At 32.0% G+C, this 7,500-nt stretch overlaps 3 non-coding genes across 3 annotated transcripts; 2 read left to right on the forward strand and 1 right to left on the reverse strand.

Moving 5' to 3' along the window:
- The first annotated feature begins 341 nt into the window (after positions 1-341).
- On the forward strand, positions 342-425 carry TRNAY-GUA (transfer RNA tyrosine (anticodon GUA)). The gene has a single exon. It is a non-coding gene; the product is annotated as a tRNA-Tyr (tRNA).
- A 2,297-nt stretch (positions 426-2,722) lies between these two features.
- Positions 2,723-2,793, reverse strand: TRNAC-GCA (transfer RNA cysteine (anticodon GCA)). Its single transcript has one exon. It is a non-coding gene; the product is annotated as a tRNA-Cys (tRNA).
- Positions 2,794-3,542: 749 nt separating this feature from the next.
- Positions 3,543-3,630, forward strand: TRNAS-GCU (transfer RNA serine (anticodon GCU)). Its single transcript has one exon. It is a non-coding gene; the product is annotated as a tRNA-Ser (tRNA).
- The last annotated feature ends 3,870 nt before the right edge of the window (positions 3,631-7,500 follow it).

Raw genomic sequence — 7,500 nt, forward strand, 5'->3', positions numbered from 1 at the left:
TTATTTCCTAAGGGTGGTTGGCCCCCGGGACCTAGTATTTATGTTTCTAGTTTATTTCTGGCTCAAGGTGGACATAGGCCCCTATGGTCCAGTGGTTACGACCTCTCTCTTTCACGGAGAAAACGAGGGTTCAAGTCCCTCTGGGGGTGTAACAACACTTAAGACTATAGGAGTAGGAGTGGGATTTTCTATTAAGTAATCCCTGTTTGTCAAGTCCTTCTATTAGTCTACTTAGAAGGACTTCATATTTTATATCATTTGATTGATGATATTTATTTGTCAAGTCTGCCTGGGAGATGAAAGGAAGTTGATTATGGAACGTCTAAAATGAATTAGGCGTTGGGTCGATGCCCGAGTGGTTAATGGGGACGGACTGTAAATTCGTTGACAATATGTCTACGCTGGTTCAAATCCAGCTCGGCCCAACAATTTGGCAACCTACTATCAGATGGTAGAGCCTAAGAAATACCTATCCAATCCAAATTTTCTGCTAGATCTCTTCTTATTTCCATGGGATTGTAGTTCAATAGGCTAGAGCACCGCCCTGTCAAGGCGGACGTTACGGGTTCGAGCCCCGTCAGTCCCGACGGATCCAATAAGTACATCAATTCGCCTCTTTATTTTCTGTGAAAAAGAAGGGGAGCATAATTGAATTCTGAAGGGGTTTCCCCTCTTTTTTTCAGGATTCTGTCGAAGAAAGAACAAACCCTAAACAAAAATGAAAATAACTAAAATAGTGAAGTTGATAGAATATTCCATTTTTTCTCCCGCGACTCATTTTTATCATACTTCTTCGTCTTTCAAAGAAAATTATATCATTAAAATTTAGAACCTAATTCTTCTCTTTTTCCACTTCGCTTGTATTGTTTGTTGGGGTTTTGTAGTTAATGGAAACAGACGCGTGGTTAGATGATACTTCATTTGATGGTTCTACAAGGAAGACCTAAAAAGAAAGAACAGAAAATAAGGAGAAATAAGGTGTTTTTTTTTGGTCCGGGAATCCAAGATTGGATTCACTATGGATAAAAGATCTTCATATGTTATACTATTCAATTCTCGACGACGAATTAATTTAATAGCTCAGATATTGTTATTCATGATATTGATCCGATTCAAGATCATCGATAGGTAATGCATTCATTGAATTGACAGGTGAAAGATTTATCATCTCTATGGGATTAAATCCCGAGTTATTGTGAAATAAAAAAAAACGATGAAATTATGGAAGTAAATATTCTTGCATTTATTGCTACTGCACTGTTCATTTTAGTTCCTACTGCTTTTCTACTTATAATTTACGTAAAAACAGTCAGTCAAAACAATTAATTACTTTAAATGAAACTTGACTTCTGAATTCTTATCAATAGTTGAAGAAATTAAATGAAAAGTATTCTATTTTTGCGTCTTAAATGAAATCAAGGGGCTATAATCCGCGGTATTCTATGAGATCCGAGAGTATGGTAAGTAAGAAAAAAATTTCTTACTTACCATACTCTCTAGTAGTGTTATGTTATAGTAGTGTATAAAGTTGTAAATAGAGTTGGTATACTTTATTAGCTTCTATCTTCAATATATGTAGTTATTAATCCATATATAGAATTGACGTAGGACCCAATTCTATTTCTTTGATACATCTATTTATTCCGATGAATCTGAAATAATCGTTTTACTGTTATAGAATACATTTCTCCACTAGAATCCAATGGAATTTTGAAATGAAGATATTTTTATTTCAAAATTATTTCAATTCAAATAAAAAATGCGTTACGGAACGATCTATAAAAGAATTGATAGCGTTTCATTCCTCAACTAAATTAGGAGTGCTTTTAAAGTCCACTTCTTCCCCATACTACGAGTGAAAGGGAAAATGTAAAGACTACCATTAAAGCAGCCCAAGCGAGACTTACTATATCCATGTGAATTATGTCCCTTATCTCTATGATAGAATTATTCCATTATTGCTCACTAATAATAGTAGAATGAATGGTCCAGAGTCAAAAAGGGATTCTGACCAAACACTATTGATGAACCAATAAAATAAAGCCATTTCAAAAATTCCTATATGATTTCTAATGTGGAAAGACTAAACACAAGTAAAATACACAATGACACTACAAAGGAATGTTACTAATGGAATGGAACGTCCAGTAATAAAATAAGAGAGCCCTTTCTTTTTTTTTTTCTTGCTCTTCAAAGTAAAAATAGATCAATTGTTATCTATTACATACTTTTATTTCCTATTTGATATAATGCGTACTCCTTCGCGATTGTCTAGCTGAAGGAGTTGGGAGATAGTATATTATACTCTTGACGGGGGGTAAAAAAACAAATCATTTTTTTTTTTACTTTTTTTCTATAAAAAATCTATCCAATCTCAATATAATAGTGATTGAATGCCTGAACACTCAGAGATTCTCGCGAGTCTATATATGTAGATTACAGTATAGAAAGGACTTTACCTAACTAGTAGTTGAATCCGGCTATCCGATGTAATTTAAGACCCAATGAGTATACATTACATTAGCAGTAGAAGGGAATCAAAAAGTCTTGCTTCGACCTTTATTTTTTAAATTCAAAGATTGGAAATCTTTTACAAAATTACCAGAATAGATGTTTAGAATCAACCAAGTATCAACAGTCCCCTTATTCTGTTTTGCTGGGGAAAATTATATTTAGTTATATCAGCAGAGCAGAATAAGATATTTCTATTCATTTGTTGATGAGGCGGCACCCGGATTTGAACTGGGGAAAAAGGATTTGCAGTCCCCCGCCTTACCACTCGGCCATGCCGCCAAAACGATACACAACAGGATAAAAAATTACCGTTGGATTACTAAACTTTAGTTTATTGTACTTGCATCCCCTTTTTCATCCTTTTTCTAATTTCTAAATAAATATAAAATAAAAAAATTATAAAAGAAACCCTTTTTCCCTTTTTGATTGTGTTTTATTTAGCCCTTTGATTAATTGTATAGTATCTCAAAACATACAATGCCGAAAAACTTACACTTTTTCTATTGAAAAATCAAATTTTATTTTGACTCAAAAAAGCTAAAATTTATGACAAACAGGAACCATTAACTATTCGTTGACTGAGAATTCGTGAATTATTCTTAGATTTGAATATAAAATTTGGTTTGCCTAATGACATAAGAAAATACAAATTGATACATCCTTAATTGATTCTTTTGAATCAAAAACCATTCTCCATTTCCATTATAACAAAAATTAGAAGTATATGTAAACCCCAGAACGGAAATTGTTACACAGATACCAAGTATTTAGAGTATGTTGCCTATAAATAAAGGGAATTCGTTGGAACAAAAAAAAGGCCCGGCTGGGTATTGACCGGGCCAGGCCCAAAAGGCACCTCGAACAAAAAAAAAGCAAGAAGGTCTTCTTTATTTATCTTTCTATTTGGATCTTTCGAGCATCTAAATGGAATTGCTAATTATATAATAACGATAAAGAATGTGAAAGAAATACTTTCTTTAATCCTTACTTGATGTGTAATGTAACATAGTAATTATCTTTTTCAATTGGGAGAGATGGCTGAGTGGACGAAAGCGGCGGATTGCTAATCCGTTGTACGAGTTATTCGTACCGAGGGTTCGAATCCCTCTCTTTCCGTTGATGACTTTCCATTTTTTTCTTTCAATTTTCGCAAACCCTCTTTTTATTTTTTCCTAATTAAACGTGTGGAATAGCTAAAATAAAATTGAAAGAAAATTGTAAAATCAAGCAAGAAAAACTAAATTTTTATTTTATTCTTCACGTCCTGGATTACGTCCTGGATCATTGGATAGGAATCCAAAGATGAAGAGAGAAACAAAGAATATTACTACTGTGTAAACGAAAAGTTTGAGAGTAAGCATTACACAACCTCCAAGATCATTTTTTGAAAAAGAAAAACGAGAAAAGATAATAGATCCTCCATTTTTATATCACATATCCTATTTTTACACCAAGAAATAAATTCTAGAAATAGAAAAGAATGTTCAGAAATTCAAATGAAGTTGAAATGAAATTTCAATTTGTAATATAATAAGAGTCTTTAATTACCACAAATCACTTTCATACCCATAATTAGCTATTGTAAGGGGCCCTAAGCTAATAAGGTCTTTCACCATAAAAAGGATTAAAATAGGGAAATGGGGCGAGCCGGGTTTCTCGCGGCTATCCGATAATTTCAATGTTTGAATCGAAGGTTCATACTGTCAAACTTATTTGATCTTATCAATTATTATAATTTTTATCGAATAAATCATGAATTTTCTAGGATAGTATTAAAGATCTTATCGAAAACTTACAGCAGCTTGCCAAACAAAGGCTAAAAGAAAAAAGAACAGGGGTATGACTGGCATAAAATCTACGATTGGATTCAAAAAAGCATAGGCTTCGGGCAATTTGGCGAAGAAAAGACTACTCGGATAAAGGGCAGAATTAAGACAGATCAAACTAAAGATATTAAGCATAACAGACATTTTTTTCGTCGAGATAATTGCATTTTGATTGAGTTATTGATATAAGGAAAAATAAAGAAAGTAGGGTAGACAAAAAAATCCTTCTTTTTCCGTTCAATCAAAAATCCTCCAATTCTCAAAGGAGAATAGAAGAAATCATACTTTCATACAATATCTTAATTGAATTATATGTAATGATCAATAAATTCAGTTGAATTCTAGATATACACATGTCAAAATCCTAGCACGAATCTATAATAGATTCTATAAAGAATAAAGATTTTCTATAGATAGTTTGGCCTGGAATTGACGAACACTTACTACCAATATTATTCTTTATTAGTATCCAATAAAAGTAGAAATGGGGCGTAGCCAAGCGGTAAGGCAACGGGTTTTGATCCCGCTATTCGGAGGTTCGAATCCTTCCGTCCCAGAGCATATCCGTTGTATCTGAATACTTCTTTTTTGTTCAACAAGGTTCTGTTTAAAGGTCTAATATTGGATAGAATATTTTTCCTCTTTCTTTTTTTTTTTATTTTGAATGATTCTTTTCGGAATCATATCTAAGTATTTCACAAACTGAACTAAATCGAGTTCAAATGACATTCAAATGCAAAAGTAACTGATAACTGAAACCTTTTATGATTCAGATAAAGATAAGATGAGACATAGATCACAGTTGCAGAAAGATTACTTAATCTCAGGCTAAACAAAATATGAAAATACATATAAAAGAGGAAGTGCTTAGCTTATAGGTATGTATTGTTATCCTATTTGAGTCACAATAGTCTTTCTATTTTTGTGAAAACTAATGAGCATCCCTAAAATATTAAAATTGAAATATTTAACAATAATATTTCTTTTTATTGTTCGATCTATTTAGCTTATTTGCTTTACATCATTGACAATTCCATTTGAAAATATTTTTTCTTATGATAATAAAATGGAGTTTTTACTGCAAAACTTGATTCAAATAATGATGCAGAAGTAGGAAACTTTTTCAAGTAGCAAGATTTGTAATGATTCCTTATGGATTGAATCTTGGGGAAGTTGGAAATGTCTCAGTCTATCTTATTGAGTCACTTGAAGAGGCAGAGTCAAATATAATTTATTTATTCTTGTGATTTCTATTTCTATTAGTTATGTTATTTCTATATTTAGATTTCTGGAATTTCTGTTAGATATTTTTTTGAGATCGATATTTATAGAAAAATGTTCCATTCATACAAAAAAAGTCCGGGGTCTTGCTAATATTTCTTCAGAAAAATCTTTCTTATCTATGTAGATAGATAAGAAAAAATATAAATGACTATGTCTATGTACCGAGCGAACCAATGACTATTCATGATTCCATAATATAATTGAATCAATTCCATACTGGTTCCAAATTAGAGGAATGTTATGGTAAAACTTCGTTTAAAACGATGTGGTAGAAAGCAACGTGCGACTTGAAGGACACGATCCGTCGTGGATTCTTATTCTTACATCCACCATTTTATATAGGAATGAAAGTGCTCTTGGCTCGACGTCATTTGTTCTATTCTACTAGAAACCCTCTTTTTTATTGGGTTGTAATGTAAATAGTGCATGATGGAGCTCGGGTAGAAAGTATTTATTAATTTCTCAGGGGCAACGATCTAGGGTTAATGCCAATCAATAAATTGGAACAACTTCGTAAGTATATCTTCGATATATAAATCGAAAGGATCCTATTCGAGCAAATAAAAAAATTTGTTGGAAGGGTTAAAACTTTTTCGATCCACAGTGTATCGCGCACGAATCAACCATATGATTCTTTGATAGAAAGAAATCACAAAAGGGGTATGTTGCTACCATTTTGAAAGGATTAATAAGCACCGAAGTAATGTCTAAACCCAATGATTTAAAACAAAGATAAAGGATCCCAGAACAAGTAAACACCACTTCAATTGTCTCACGGATCCGAATAAAGAATCAAAATAGATTTTAAACGAGACAAAAAAGGAGGGGTTAAAGACCACTCAATAAAAAAATATCTTAAATTTATTTAACATATTTGAGAATTATTGAACTTGAGTTATGAGTACAAATGATTTTTTTTCAGGAAGCTAAAAAAAAGAACTATGAGTTAAATTTTAAATTATAGACTCATTTATTTTACGGATTCCTTTTCTATTTATTCTAATTTTATCCATAGACAAAACTTCTAATCATTTTTTTCTCGAGCCGTACGAGGAGAAAACTTCCTATACGGTTCTAGGGGGGGGTTCTTTTTCATCTACATCTATCCCAATGAGCTGTCTACCGAATCGTTGCAATTGATGTTCGATCCCGAAGAGAAGGAAGAGATCTTCAGAAAGTGGGTTTTTATGATCCTATCAAGAATCAAACTTATTTAAACGTTCCCGCGATTCTCTATTTCCTTGAAAGAGGCGCTCAGCCTACAGGAACTGTTCAGGATATTTTAAAAAAAGCAGAGGTTTTTAAGGAACTTTACCCTAATCAAACGAAATACAATTAATTAAATTAAGGAAATAAAAACTAAGGGTAGGATAGTGATTTCTATATCATTTTGGATATCTTTTCTATACTATGTTTTTTTATTTCCTTCTTTTCTTGCTCTATTCATATTCATATCTATTTATCATTGTTTTTTTAGAATATTTTGAAAACCTATTTGATTGATCCTCACAAAATAAAAAATTCTGGCATTACCTGCAATCGCGTGGTTTTCATTCGAACTCTAATACCAAGTAAGAAACAAGGAATCGAAGTTCTTTATTCGACTTATGAAGTTCTTTATTCGACTTATATATATGGATTCAATATACTATTGAAAACCCTTTTTCTAATTCTTCTTTATTTATTCTCCACCTAAATAAAATTTTCCACCTAAATAAAAATTTTAGTTTATATGCATATGCAGTGCCAATCCAACACAAGTCTCCTTTTTACTATTATTTCAATTTAAGTTCTTGTATTTTTTCCAGCGTATTCTTTTCTTAACCTTTATATTGACAACATTGTATCGAACAAATATAATTCATCGTGATAAGCA

This window comes from Tasmannia lanceolata, unplaced genomic scaffold (genome assembly GCF_043159265.1).
Source record: "Tasmannia lanceolata isolate RefF3 unplaced genomic scaffold, GAP_Taslan_0.1 ptg000130l, whole genome shotgun sequence".
In the NCBI taxonomy this organism is placed as follows: Eukaryota; Viridiplantae; Streptophyta; class Magnoliopsida; order Canellales; family Winteraceae; genus Tasmannia; species Tasmannia lanceolata.